We start from the raw sequence: 15,648 nt of genomic DNA, 5'->3' as shown, positions 1-15,648 counted from the left end.
TATTTTTCGCTTGTCATTTGTAAACTTCATTAGTATACATTTCATCATGGAACGCTACACACTTGAGCAACGATTGCAAATCGTGCAAATTTTTTATGAAAATAATCGTTCTGTTGCTGCTACTTTAAGAGCATTACGACCATTTTACGGTCCATTTAACAAGCCGTCCAGTTTTGGGGTTATGTGAAGTCACTGCAGTAACAAGCCGGCGACGATTTGTGAGCTCAGAGCCAATATTGAACGCGAAATTACTGGAATTTCGGCCGATTTATGCAAAAGAGTGGTCGAAAATTGGGTTCAACGATTGGACTTCGTAAAACGTGTACGCGGTGGTCATGCAAAAGAAATTGAATTTCATACTTAAATGCATATGTTCAAACTCGATAATAAAAGAAAAATTAGTTAAAAAAGTCAAACCGTTTCTGTTTTATTAAAAAAAAAAAGTTGAAACGCTCTTACTGAAAAACGCTTTAGTTAGTGAATGGAGCACTTTTTTAAATATTTGAAAATACCGTTATACAAAATTTGACCCTTGATTTCTGGTTTCTTTTTGTTCCCGAAAATCAAAAAAAAAATACGATATCATCGTTTTTCAATGACTGAAGAAGCTATTGAAGCCTCCAAGCAGCTCATTCTGGAACTATTCACTTATGGGAATTTGTTTAAGGGAATGTCGAAGTGTATAAACATGAAATTAGGATATTCTGAAAAACAATAAAGCCATTTTCAATATTATTTTACTGTGTTTTCATTATTGGGCGCAAAATGTAAAAGGCAACCCTGATATATAGTATAAGAAAGCATTCGATTTTGAAATAGTATTAGTACATGAGGACCACTTCTGAGAGGTCCCGTATTTGCTACTTTTCTTTACCTATATACGATATACATAGATACCACCCATAGACATCAACATTTTTAGTGAGTTATTAATTTGAAAACATAAGTCTCACCACATTGAATTTAGTGTGAGGGTACACGACTGACTGATTTAGTGTTTTATATGGGAAAAGAAAAAAAACCCAATGTCGGACCCCTTATGATAGGTCTAAGTAGACGATTTTCTATTCTGGTATTTATCACCGACAATACTACGTCTCGTTTTCTCACCCGATCACCTTAATGTACAATTTACGGGTACCCTTTCATGAAGTGTTTGGGCGAACTTTTACTACTTCTCTCTACCAATCGTTAGTATCCGGGTTCGAAACCTCAGACATGAAGTATATATATATATATAATTGGCGCGTACACCCTTTTTGGGTGTTTGGCCGAGCTCCTCCTCCTATTTGTAGTGTTCGTCTGATGGAGGGACCTACAGTTTCAAGCCGACTCCGAACGGCAGATATTTTTATGAGAATCTTTTTCATGGCAGAAATACACTCGGAGGTTTGTCATTGCCTGACGAGGGGCGACCGCTATTAGAAAAATGTTTTTCTTAATTTTAGTGTTTCACCGAGATTCGAATCAACGTTCTCTCTGTGAATTCCGAATGGTAATCACGCACCAACCCATTCGGCTACGGCAGACATGAAATACCAACTGATAAAAAAAGTATTTTCCTATAGCGATCGTCCCTCGTCAGACAAACGTCCGAGTGTATTTCTTCCATGAAAAAGCTACTCATAAAAAACCATATGCTGTTCAAAGGTGGCATAAAATTGTAGGATCATCCATTTAGACAAACTGTATACAGTGTACAGGAGATGAAATAGAAATTGATGATAACCTCAAATCCATTTTTTGGTAACGTTTCGTACTAAGGCTGGTACTAAGGTGATATGCACGCGTATGCGACATCCAAAAGGAAAACCATAAAAAACAATTTTATTTCGACTCACATTGTTTGGTTTTATTGTTGTGCTCAAAAGAGTTCAAAGTATTTACAACAATTTTTAAATTTCCACGTGCGACTATGGCGCTTTTCACTCCTCCGACTACCCAACGTCTCGGGGGAGCTATTCAAACTTTAAATTTGATGCTTTTGTACCAAATAGGTATTTGAGAAAAAAAAATAATGTGAGCGAATTTCAAAGAAATAGGTAGTGACGAAATACAATTTCACGTCCAACCGAATATTCAGTTTCGTATGTCGAATAAGCCATCCACACGTTTTTCGGTTTTGGTTAAGGTTTAAACAATATTTACATATATATTTGAATGACATTAGCTAAATTGAGTAAATGCACTAGCGGAGCTATTCATTAACATATCATGTTTGTTTCTTTACTCAACTTATTGAACCTCTACGTGAACACTAAGGAATGCTAAGCGAAAAAATGGGAACAACTGAGTACTGTGTTTGGCAATGCCAAAGCCGAAAATGATTGTACATGAAATTTCCATCAGTTCACAATGTTTACTGGTGAGATTTTCAATAACGGGGTACAAACTACGTCCTGGAAGAGCTCACCTAAACTAACCTTCAAAATACAAACTCTGGCAAACTAACGTCTGCTGTACTCTAATACGGCAGCGAAGAACTAGTAAGGTGCACGCATTTAGAAGGAGGGCCCTCAAGCTGCGCCGACCACAATCACCCCTCACCATATTCACAATACGTCAAATCTTGGGAAAGACCCGCGAAAAAATAATAGTATGCATCACTCTTTGTCAATTTGGACTACTATGAAAATATCTGCTTCAAACCGCTTAATACCAAACAGGCTTTCGACAGAAACTCCCTATCGTATGGTTTCTATGAGGTTCAAAATAGTATGCAGAACAAGATCGATTAAGCGGTTTAATAAGAGTGCCAATTTGCGTGTGTTGCTGATATTGATATCATCAACCTTATCCAATTATTACCTGCCCATTGATTCCGCTGTACGATTTATTATTTTTATATAATACTTTTATAGACGCTGCTGTACGAAATTTCAAGTTTATAGCTTTTGTCATACCTAAGATCAGTAGTGGGTATTCAAATACCAAAATGGCTGATCCGGGCTCTTGGTGAAGGTGCAATTTCTACTCAAGGGTAATCTTCGCCATAGGAGGCGGTTGAAACCAGCATCAAGGAAAGCAAATGTAATTACAAAATAACGTGTGTGCCAGGACACATTGAACAGATAGTAGCGCAAAGTTTTGGTCCCTAGAATACCAAAGACCAAAAACAAAGATTAACAGTTTATAGTAATTTAAACAAAACTTGAACTCTAATTAAATAGAAAAAAATTTAATCAGTTTGTACCTGTTCAATGTGCCTTAATGTGTACTGGTATTTTATAAAAATAAAGTCTTACAAATAAATGTTATTATTACGCGGTTAGACTATGTTGACACCCACAAACCACGTTTTTTATATAAAACAGACTGTATGTATGTATATCATCTGTTTTATAAGTTACTCTCCTGCCGATTGGATATTTAAATACCCAAGTCAGGCAAATTTGCACCAGTATCTCAAAATTAGATATTACAAATAAAATTTAAAACAAAAAAAAACAAATTTTGAACAAAAAAAAAAACAAATTTTGAACAAAAAAAAACATTACAATAAAAAATTAAAAAAATATATAAAAAAATCTATATTAAAAATTAAAAAAAAATTTTGTTTTAAATAAAAAAAAATTAAAAAATTATAAAAAATTAATTGAAAATTTGAAACAAAGAAATTAAAAAGTTTCCAAGGCATTTTATTTTTTAGAAAGAAATTACAAAATTTATTAAAGAAAATTAAAAATTTTGAAAAAAAAATTTAAAAAAAAATTTAAGAAAAAAAATTAAGAATTTTTGAAAAAAATAATTAATTAAAAAATTTTGGAAGAAGGAATAAAAGAAACTTCCAAAAGCCAATAAAATTTCACCATTTACTAAGTAAATTGTGTCCTAAAATAGAAAAAGGTTATAAAAAAAGAAAAGAAACGTGAAATGTACAAAGAAAATTAAAAAACAAATACTAAAAAGTTAAAAAAAAGGTTAAAACCCAAAATTTTATAATTTTTTCAAAAACAAATTTAAGTTTCTGAAAAAAGATTTAAGATTTTTGGAGAAAAAATTAAAAACTTTGAAGAAAATAATTAAATTTCCAAAAGCATTTCGTGTTTCATTAAGTAAATTTTGTCCTAAAAAAGAAAAGGTTTATAAAAATGTTAAAAAGAAGTAAGAATATTTCACTTAAATAGAGCCATAACAGAATTTTCAGCAGAGGTCTCAAAATTAAAAAAAAATTGTTTTGAAATTTTTTACAGCTTACTTTTTCCTACAAATAACCAATTTTTAGAAAAATTCGAGACGATTTTCAAAATACTTGGAATAACTCGGAAGATAAACTGATTGCGTTTTTTTTTCTGGATCCCTTATTTTTTTAATATTCTATAAAATTGTATGCATATATTTTTTAATTTTTGGAAATTCCGATCTTTGATCTTAAATAAGAAACATCATAATTGAATTTTTGTTTTACCTTCTAAAGAACGTAATTTACTTCATCTTCTTCTAGCAAAAAGAAAACTAAATCAATATCATTCCAATTTCCGAGGATTATTCCATTGGATATTTAAATATCTTTTCTTAACTCGATAAAGAAGCAAAGCAAATGGGTCTAATAGTGAACGAAGTCATCGAAACGTCCCCTGTCAGCGAACAAATAGTTTGTGCACTTTTGAACTTCCTTTATTTGCGAACCGGAACTAGCAACAATATGCCTGTTAGCTTTGTTATCCAATTAAATCCAATAACTCTTACGCGCAAATGTTATTATGAACTAGATAGCCAATTCAACAGCAATGTGCACTTGATGAACTAAAATTACACTTTATCCCTCATCATAACCATCATACTTGTATGCAGATATATGTATTTCTATAGCTCAGAAGCAAGAAGGATAGAATACAAGATTGCGCCCATCAAAGAGGCGTGAGCTCAAATTAGTGTCATTGCGTGAGAGAAATGCGAAAATGAGAAAAATATGCAAGAAGACGAAATTCTACAAACAATATACGAATCGCACAAGTTTGACGTCACACACACACAGCAATTCTGAGACTGAGCACAAGATGGGCACCATCTATGTACTCTGTACCTGAACAGACAACCCTTGAGAGAGTGGGTTTGAGAGAAAGGCTTATGAACCTTTGCGCGTTATGGTCATCATACTCACCAACGTAAACGTACGCCCATATCAGCTGACACGATGAAACAACGATCTACGATACTACGGAAGGGAATGGTGGTAAGAACTCATTTACATGGGGCTCTCAATAGTTTCATCGTGTCAGCTGATACGGTCGTACGTTTACCTTGTCTCTGCGTTAGAGTGACTAAGTCACTATGGCTTCGCTCTATTAGCCGCCAGTTAGCACATCTTGAACGCTTTATTGAACTCTTCAAAAGAACTTTTTTCTTCTTGCTGTTTTAGAAAAACGTAAAAAATGAAGTATACGCAATGGATACTATAAAAAATCTGTATTTGTTCTGGCGAAAACTAAAGAAGATTTTCTTTTAAATATTTGGATATATCCTCTCTCTTTCGTTTGATATCCAAATTAATATTATAGAATGTGTATAACTATTTTAAACTATTTATTGAAAATTTAGTAATTTGAAATTTAAGATCCTTCAAGAAATTAAATTGATGAGAAAATGAAAGTAAATAAAATCTGTAGTTTCATGTGTATATGAAAATTTTCCAAGATAACAAAAAAAGTAGACTTTTGGCGAGCGGTATATTGCTCATATGTAAATGTACCACATCAAATAAATATTGATACCAAATAGCATGTTATGTATTCTCTTATTTAATACTAGCTGCAACACAAAAATGTCTAAACTGCTTCGTCGAACAATAATATAAAATAGGTTAAATGTCCACTACTGATGAAGAGCATTCAACTCATCATTTTATTTTGCAAAATTTTTATGGCAAAATATAAAAACCGGATCACTTCTCTTCATCACATTATTCTGCAATATTGAAAATTTGAGATTTAGAGGCCCGTTTCGACCGAAATTTGAAAAAAACAAAAAATAAAACAAATACTGAATTTTCGGTTTCACACAATCAGTTATGGTTGGAAACTAATAAAATTGCACTTAACTACTTGTATTCGTATTCATTCAGCTATATTACATTCACCAAATTCTTCCAATTTCAATCGCTTTGAAATTTCGATACCTACAGCAATTTTTCAGTAGCTTTTACGCTTAATGATTTGCTTTTGTACGTTTGCCATTTGGGTTTGCTTTTGCACAGCTGCTTTGTGCAATCAACACCGAAGATAAACAATGCACAGATACGCTACTGTTGAGGCAGACAAAAAAGCTGGCACACTAACAAACAGTGGTGGAATAAAGACGGAAAATTAAAAAAAGAAGGGAAATAGTACGAAATCAATAGCATACTTGTAGATAAGTGTATACAATATTCCAGGCAATATCCTGGCTGAATGGAACAGTGGCAGAGCTCTTGAACAAGGTCTTTCAAGTTCATGTTTATGTTCTGACAAACAAATAAAGGGTGACCACATAGCAGTGATAGGTTTGCTATCTTTTCATACACCATTTCTTGCTTACCGAACGTGGGACACTTGTTTAAAAAATATTGGTGAAATATTGTAAATACTCAAAGGATGAGTGTCAATAACCTAGGAAATTTCGTCTGTAAATCACGAAAAATGAAATAAAATTACAGAAGTCTGTTAACGATTTTTTTTTTTTTTTTTTTTTTTTTCAATATTATGTCTTGGTTTCTGACTTAATAAAAATTGTGATACATAAGTCGAAGAAGAACTGGAATAGAAATGATTAGACCTACATTCTGTAAGTTTGGAAAGATCTTAAGTTGCCTTGACTTCGATATGAATCTTAAAGTTCCTTTTGTGTTCATGAGTGGTCATATGATATGTGTTGGACACACAAAGTCGCTAACATGAACAAACTCGAGACCTTGGAAATGTGGATTTTTAGGCGAATTTTAAAAATTCCGTGGACCGATCCGGGTTCTAACATGGAGTTTCTACGACGAATTTATCGAGACCGTGACCTTCTATAAACAATAAAATGTAGCAAGATAGCCTATCTTGGAAACATAATGAGATACACCAAACACCAAATGTTACAATTAATACTGGAAGGAAGAATTGAAGGAAAACGATGCGTTGGCCGTTATTGGTATCCTCGAACCAGGCACATTTTTCACTCAGCAGCAATCTCAAGAAGCAAGTTTGTCTTTATTATAGTAAACACTAAGATTGACTGTTGGCCTGACAGATGACTGCCATCAGGACAACCACGGGATGCCTAATGATGTCTCGCCTGCAACATCTCTCCAACGAGATGCTCAGCACGCAACTCCTACTAGGTTGCTACCATAGGAATTACCCCAGCAGGCACTTGCTAGAGGCCAAGCCACCTCCAAGGCGAGTCAAGAGACATCTTTTCGACTATACTGACGATATCCGGGATCAAACACGACTACAACAGTTAAGAGTTAAAAGACAGACAATGAACAAAATTCATTGGGAGTCTCTTATGATCTTCCTAAATTCCCAACGGCACTTGGGCATCATCGGAGTCCAACCATCATCACCCATTGCAGACAAAGAGCTTTAGCTGTCTCGTGAGACCAGCATAATTTTGGCTCAATTACGTTCTGGATATGGCTTGATGAGTTGCTACAACAGTAACAACATGGACGGTGCGGTGCGGTTTATGATATGGCGGCAACATCGTATTTTATTTCTTGCAAAATTAGGAAAGAGGCTTCATTGCAGTCAATGATATTCAGTGTTGAACGATATTAACGATGTTTCTATAGCCAGATATCGCCAACATCGATATATCCGAGCTATGGGTCCAACCATATGGCCATACATGCCATGCAAGCGGCGCGGCGCTCGAAGTTGTAACTCAAATGCCATCAGGCAACTGTCGATTATTTTTTCTGCGGCTACGTAAAGTCCTTAGTCTACGCCAGCAAGCTATCCAAGCGCAGTCAAAATGTGTGTCAATATTGCCAGAAATACGTCATCAAAAATGGGGCCGACCATTTGAAGCACTGCCAGCGAAGCCAAGGCATCCATTTAAATGATAGCTTTAAAATAAAACCCAAATTGATTGTGAAATATCAAATCGTCAAAATCAAACCCTTGTTATTTTATTTAGACTTATTATCCTATCCTACTTATCTGGTTACCCTATAACACCTGAAAATATCCGCAATTTTGCAATTTTTAACAGATTCAACATTTTTGAACTAAATCTTATTTATCTGTATACGAATCTTGAGCAAAATTGCACTTATCTTAGTAAATTGTAGATTTCTACTTGACACCTGTCAAATCAAATGCCATCGAACACTCCTAAAGAACAAAAACTCGCACTTAAAATACCCTGCATGTAGTGAGATTACAAAGAATTGGAATGGGACGAGGCAATCACATGCCAGCTATGCGTCTACTTACACTTCATTTTACATTCCTCTATCTCGCAATGACTGATGTGTGCGACGCGCACAGCAAACGAAAATAAAGGAGAAGGAGAAGGAATAAATTTCCTTTTACGCTTTTCTGGTGTGTCGTACATAAGTTTGTGTGTTGTAGCGGCATGAAAAAAGTAGGAAAATTTGCAATGAATCTAGAAAACAAATGACAACGCATAACTCGTACCGAGCAGCCAGTCAGCCGAACAAACCGACTCTACTGCCTGCCACAATTCCACGGTCTTTGTCTTTTCACCGTTATTCGTCGGCACATAAATTTCTAGCTGTGTACTTTTCTTACACGATAGTTTTATTTCGGCGATTTTTTTTTTCTTGACAAAAACGAATGGTAGTTATCAGTAATGACCATAAATTCTGCAATGCAGGAGAGCACGTGCGTAATTTTGTTAAATTTCAGCCATTTCACTTGTGTTGAAATTTAAATGTCTAACTAAAATTGAATGAGTATGAAAAAACAAAAATACAAATATGGTAGAACAAGTGTGAGCAGATAGCAAAAGTTTATACCCAATGCTTCTAATTGTAAATTGGGAGCAAGTCAATAATATCTTCAAACCTCTTGCTGCTTTTAAGACTCATCAATCAGCAAAAATATATATAATTCTTGCAATTACAATGGAAAGTGAATATTAATCTCACTCATTTATGGTATTTATATGCGCCTCACCTACTTAGCAGTGTTGTTAGGTGGAAGACGGCCACCGCCTTTGCCCCTTTTTGTATCTATTAATAGCGATTTGAGCCCTCACTTCGTCATATGTACATATGAGGCCATTCCACTTTTTTCTAATATATTTTAATATTAAATGAATACTAAAACTAAAATATAGATCTTATATAATTTTAGACATTTTATGCCGTTCCGAAGCAGAGTGATTGCATGTCGAGAGGTGCAAGTAATTTGGACATGGTTTTCAATTTTGCGAAAATTAGTTTATTTGTAGGCTTGAGTATAGTATAGGGTTTTTCAGTAAGAGCGCTTCAACTTTTGAACTTTTTTGAATAAAACACAAACGGTTTGACTTTTTTAACTAATTTTTTTTTTATTATCGAGTTTGAACATATACATTTAAGTATGAAATTCGATTTCTTTTGCATGACCACCGCGTGCACGGTTTACGAAGCCCAATCGTTGAACCCAATTTTCGACCACTTTTTTGCATAAATCGGCCGAAATTCCGATCACAAATCGTCACCGGCTTGTTACTGTAGACCAATGACTTCACATAACCCCAAAACGGGACAGCTTGTTAAATGGGCAGTAAAATGGTCGTAATGCTCTTAAAGTAGCAGCAACAGAACGATTATTTTCATAAAAAATTTGCACGGTTTGCAATCGTTGCTCAAGTGTGTAGCGTTCCATGATGAAATGTATACTAATGAAGTTTACAAATAACAAGCGAAAAATAAAAAATATTGCGTCGTTCGCCCTCCCTATCGTAAAAAAGTTGAAGCGCACCTATTGAACAACCCTATATAATAAGAAGTAAGCTGAAAATTAAAAAAAAATGTATAATTTTGAGATTTATTCAATGTAGAAAATTGTGGTATAGAGCTTTTTAAGTCATATAACTCTGGTTCTTTCCCACATTTAGGATAAAATATTTTTAAGCAAAATATTTTTTGAAAACAATTTTTTTTGTACCAAAAGCAGACGCGAAACATCAATGAGAGATGTAGTTTTTTTTTTTCTTTTGTTTTTTTTTTTTCAGAAGACTCGGGGAGCAGATCGATTGCTACCATTCAGCTTCCCTTTATCTAGTGTTTGTACTGCTCTACCAACAGCTTACCTTTATGTAGTTTTACCTTGGGTTCAAAAATTGCAGTACATGTTGGCATGCAGTATATACACAGCCACACCAACCCATCTACACCAGAAAGGTACAGGCATTTATCTACGAGGCACTAGAATGTACATACAAACGTAGGCATTGCATTTCAGCAACGTTTGCCAAGAACTCTAGGAAATGGCGCAGCACCATCAGCAAGCTGCACCTTCAACTTCAGTTGGAATGCCACCCGCATACAACTGCTTGTCAGTTTCGTTTCTTCAAATATGTACAACCTTTTTTGCAAAAAAAAAGTTCTGTTTCACTTCAATTTCGCCCATTTTGTGGAAGCTTGTACTATATTTGTACTGGATACCTATTTTGGTCAACAAAGAGTAGCTTAAAAAAGAAGAAATTATATCAACATTTACAAGTGTGTAAGAGAAGCCTCAATGGTACGCGCGCGCCTGTTAGTATGCAGGGGATTTTACTTTTATATAAATATATATATTTTTTTTCGTTCGTTTCATTTTACAGAATGTCCTCTTTCTGGCCTCGGTTTTCGAACATAAATATACAAAAACCGTACATCACAACGAATTATCTTATCCGTCCATTTTGGAAGTGCAATACAAACGAGCCAGCCAGCCAACCAACTCAGTTGGTGCAACTAAAGCAACGGAGCAGAAAGGCAGCCAGGACAGTTGGAAACCTTCAACCAAGAGAACTCAACTGAATTTATAGCGTGCAGCAGGAGGCTTTTATGTTTGGCACTTGGCAGCTGCTTGCCAAGCTTAGAAGCACCCTCTGATTTACACACACACATATATATACATATATACATCTATACGTATATTTAACATAAATATTGTAATATGCTATGGCAAGCTCTAATCTGGATTTTCGTAAAATACAAAATATGAAAAGGAAATATGAATGTTCTTAGATTCCTTATGCACAATAATGCGTACGGGTACAAAGGCGGACATACCTATGTATGTCCTTGTATATGTACCTTCCAACTAGTAGATGCTTATGTACAAACGGAGCCAACAATTATCCATTTTCATCCAACATTATTCAATTACAATAAAATGCAATATTGTACATAACCAGGCAACTTTTTTACTACACTTAAGGAATTGTTTCAATATTCCGGTAGTATCTAAAACTTCAAATAAATCAATAAAATAAATGATTCTACGAAATTTAATAATTAAATTAAAAACTGAATCAATAAAATAAATGATTCGTACGAAATTTAATAATTAAATTCAAAACTGATATGCTCACAAAATGGGCTGGGCAAACCCAAAGCAACCCTTGCTAATCTACTTCTGCATACTTTTGATAAAACAAATACCCTTTTTTTCTGTAAGGTACTAAATTTCTTGCGTTCCTTCAAATATTTATTCAATTAATCATTAATAGCAGCAATTTTAGTAACCCTTTTAATAAAATTTGAAGAAAATACTATTTTTTCCATAATAGATTATAATTTATTGACCTTAAAGCAAAACCAATTAAAGTCACATAAGTTGTTTTACTAAAGGGCCACGGATGTAAATTTTAATTTTTTATTTAGATTCGTAAGCCATTCGAAGGCGGTAACATTTTTGTGTAGGGGTCGATCATCGTTTATTATAATCCGATGTTGTTCACACTCTGATTAATTTTTGGAAACAGAAATTCAGTAAGCATGGCTCAATAACTAATCACCGTAAAGACAGTTCCTTTCTCATTTCGAAATTAATAAGGACCGGTGATACCTCCAGTGCTCTGTGAACTTCGTGAACAGACTTTTTTTCCATTCTCAGCTGGCAAACCATAGTTATCGATTATCGATAGTTCTCATGCATGGTGCTGATACCAAAGATCGTCCAAATTCGTACTATCAATTTCAACCCCCCTCCAAAAGCGTGCCGATAACGTGCGAATCGTTTTGGTTGTTAACATACCTGCTTAGCAGAAAATTAAAATTATTTTCAAGAAAAGCAGAGTCTGAGCGAAACAGCATCCACTTTGGAAATACACTTTCGATGTTTCGAAGTGTTGAACAGTAAAGCCAACCATCAAATGCCGCGGTGGTCTGGTACTCTGCTTCTGCCAACGTTTCGAGCGCAAAATAGCTGAGTGTCACAATTTGAGGTGATTGCAAGAAAAACCCCCACCGATGGTTCACACTTTATAAGCATTTCATACATCTATATGGATGTTATATATGTATGTATTTTCAAAAATATTCTGCTGAAGCGCATTGTACTTTCTATGTGCTTTTCTTATTCTAACATATTCCCTGTAGTGTTTGCTTATGTCATAATAGTTGCATAATTTAAGGACCCAAACGAGCATAAATCAGAATTCATGAAATACTCGATAAATAAATGTACAATATATTTGAATGTACAATATATGCCTGAAAGTGTGTATGTTTTGCTAAACTGTGCATACTGGTGATGATTTACACTAACAACGCGCTTAACTGAACTAATAGGCAGATTATCTATCCTTACATTATGTGTATTCATACTCATATGTAGGTTTGTACACTCTGCTGCTATGACAAACGGGCGCTCCGCTCTGATGGCAATGAGTTGTGCTGATAGAAATAGAGAGCTTCTCCAGTTCTGTTTGTACTCGTATTAGAATTTACACCATATTCAGAGTAAATTGATATGACTTCGCAATAGATATAAGTTGTAAATAAGAAAGTTAGTTGCTATGTCTACAATATTATGATGTTATTTTTTATTTGGAACAACATTTGGACAAGGGTTAATTAGAGTTTTCGATGGTCACATATGTAAGTATAGCTTGGAGTTATCTACGAAATTTGTAAGTCATACACACACGGACAAAATTATTCACACGACTACTAATTTTTCAATCGATAAACTGTGCCTTGAGAAAAAATGTATGTACAATAATTAAAAATGTTAATATAAGAAAAATACACAATTTACTATTTCTTATTTAAAACTAACATAAACTTTACAAAACTCCTTACTCCTTGAAAGAAAAATTAACAAAAATCTCAGAAGTTTTCATACTTTTAAGGGACAACATTATTCGCACAATTCAATAATTCACAAATAAAATATTAAGTCTAATGAAATTTTAATATTTAGTAAGCATTTCTTTTTGCCTGATGACTTCATTTAGTCTATTTGGCATAGAGTGAACTATTTTTTTAATCAAATTTGGACCCAAATTTTGCCATTCCTGTTGGAGTACCTCCTTTAGTTGAGTTTTCCTAGTTATGTTAATTTTAGCGACACGCCTACCGAGTTCATCTCATAAATGTTCAATAGGATTCAAGCCTGGAGACTGTGGTGATGCTGGAAGAATGTGGGGCACCTGATGTATGATCCACATACGCACGCCGTGGGTAATAGGCTTGCGCTCATTATCGTGTTGAAAATAAAAGTTATATCCAACACAAAGTTTTTGCGCCCTTTCATGCAAGTTTTCTTTTAAAATATTATGGTAATGTAATTTATCCACAGTACCAGCAATAAATACAAGATTACCCACGCCTGCCGTTGACATACATCCCCACACCATTACACCCCCACCACCATGATTCAATGTCCTTACTGTATTGCATTTTTCGAATTCGGTAGTGGCTTATTTTTCTATTCCTTTACGAACTCTTCCCTTTTATTTTCATTGACTTTGCTGATGAGTGGTTTCCTTAAAGCCATTCTAGAGCTATATCCGGCACGTTTCAAGGCCCTTTGAACTGTTTTCGGATGGACTTTTTTATTTTTCTTATTATATGGGGTTCGTCACTGAGGTTCAATTTGCGAGGTCTTCCAGTATGAGGTCTGCTCTTAAGATTTGTTTGCTCTTTAAAACGTTATATTATGCTTTAAACAGTACAACGACTTCAATACACCCTTTGACCGATTTCTGCATATGATTTACCCTCAATATGCATATGCAAACTTATTTTTCTTTCAGCTTCAGTTGTGTCTGGTTGTTTCCGACCCATGATGAATTAAAAACTCGAAAGCAAAACTTGAAATTACCAAATTAGTTGAGTTTCGAATGATCATAAAAAAAAATATATATATTGTATGTATTTACTAAAGCCTTGAATGTAGGGCTAATGTTTAACTTTTTCAGTTTTTGGGACTTATTCGAAAGCATAGATTGGTTTGTTATAAAAATTAAATCAGTTCAATTTTAAAATTCATACTTTGTGTGAATAATTTTGTACGTGTGTATATGAAAATTGTCTGTTTGTATTTCTGCATACGTGATATGCTCCACTTCTAGCTACGGCAACATACCATGCCAAAGTACATGCCAAGGCAATCGACTATGATGGAAAAGGTAATTAAATGATCTAATTACCAGTAAAGGGGAAATGCTATTGCAGCTAAACGCAGACGTATGTATTTTCAAGAAAAGGAAAATGAAATAAAACTTATGAAAAAACGCGAATTTCAATCGAATAATTAAAATTTAATTATAAAAGTAGAAAAGTGAAGACGCGAGAGAATGCAAGTTTATATACGCGGTGAACGTTTTAACTTCAAATAAACCTGCACGGAAGCAATCACATAGTTTTAAGTTATTTTAATTATCTTTTTGCACAAATTTGATTTAACACGAGTTAAAAGGACAAAAAAAATGTTTTACACGAATTATTTTGTTTTAACACGACTTTCAATATTTTATAATTTTTCTGTTAAATCTCAAATTCTTCTTCTTCTTAATTGGTGCGATAACCGCTTACGCGATTTTGGCCAATTTTAACAAAGCGCGTCAGTCGTTTCTTTCTCGTGCTAACCGGCGCCAGTTGGACACACCAAGTGAAGTCAAGTCCTTCACCAACTGATCTTTCCAACGCAAAGGCCTTCCTCTTCCTATGCTACCACCAGCTGGTACGGCATCGAATACTTTCAAAGCCGGACCGTTTGTATCCATTCGGTCGACATGACCCAGCCAACGTAGCCGCTGGATCTTTATTCGCTGCGCTATGTCTATGTCGTCGTAAGGTTCATACAGCGCATCGTTCCATCGCCTGCGATCGTTTGCAGGATGGTTTCATATGTAGAAGTCCACGCAAGTGGGGAAAGTTACTGATCGCCATTCACTTGGAAGTGGCCAGGACGATTCTTCTACATATGCTCCAAACAGCTCACAACTTGTGCGATTAGCCGAAGTATCGAAAACAGTTACTGAGTTTTTATTTCATTTAAACAAACAAATACTGGTGTTCCTGTTTGCTCGAGTTGCCACTGGAGGTTCCCGCACAATATTGATTTGGACAAAACTCCTTTTCTCTTCAAATGAGCTGCGGTATACGCCCGTCAAGCAAATCAGTATTTCAATGCAGTAAGTTTGGGCCGAAAAAAGCGAACCGTGTTTTTATATATAAAATCGTTGCGATTTTATTTTTGATTAAAAAAAAAACGCATTACCGGG

At 34.6% G+C, this 15,648-nt stretch overlaps 1 protein-coding gene across 3 annotated transcripts in view; it reads right to left on the bottom strand.

The window, feature by feature from the left end:
- Positions 1-15,648, bottom strand: part of LOC128858370 (protein-tyrosine sulfotransferase) — a 37,426-nt gene that overhangs the window by 10,189 nt on the left and 11,589 nt on the right. The window lies entirely within an intron of this gene.

Source organism: Anastrepha ludens, chromosome 3 (assembly GCF_028408465.1).
Source record: "Anastrepha ludens isolate Willacy chromosome 3, idAnaLude1.1, whole genome shotgun sequence".
NCBI classification, from domain to species: domain Eukaryota; kingdom Metazoa; phylum Arthropoda; class Insecta; order Diptera; family Tephritidae; genus Anastrepha; species Anastrepha ludens.
The sequence above is the reverse complement of the archived record's forward strand: the minus strand, read 5'-3'. Positions and strand labels throughout refer to the sequence as shown.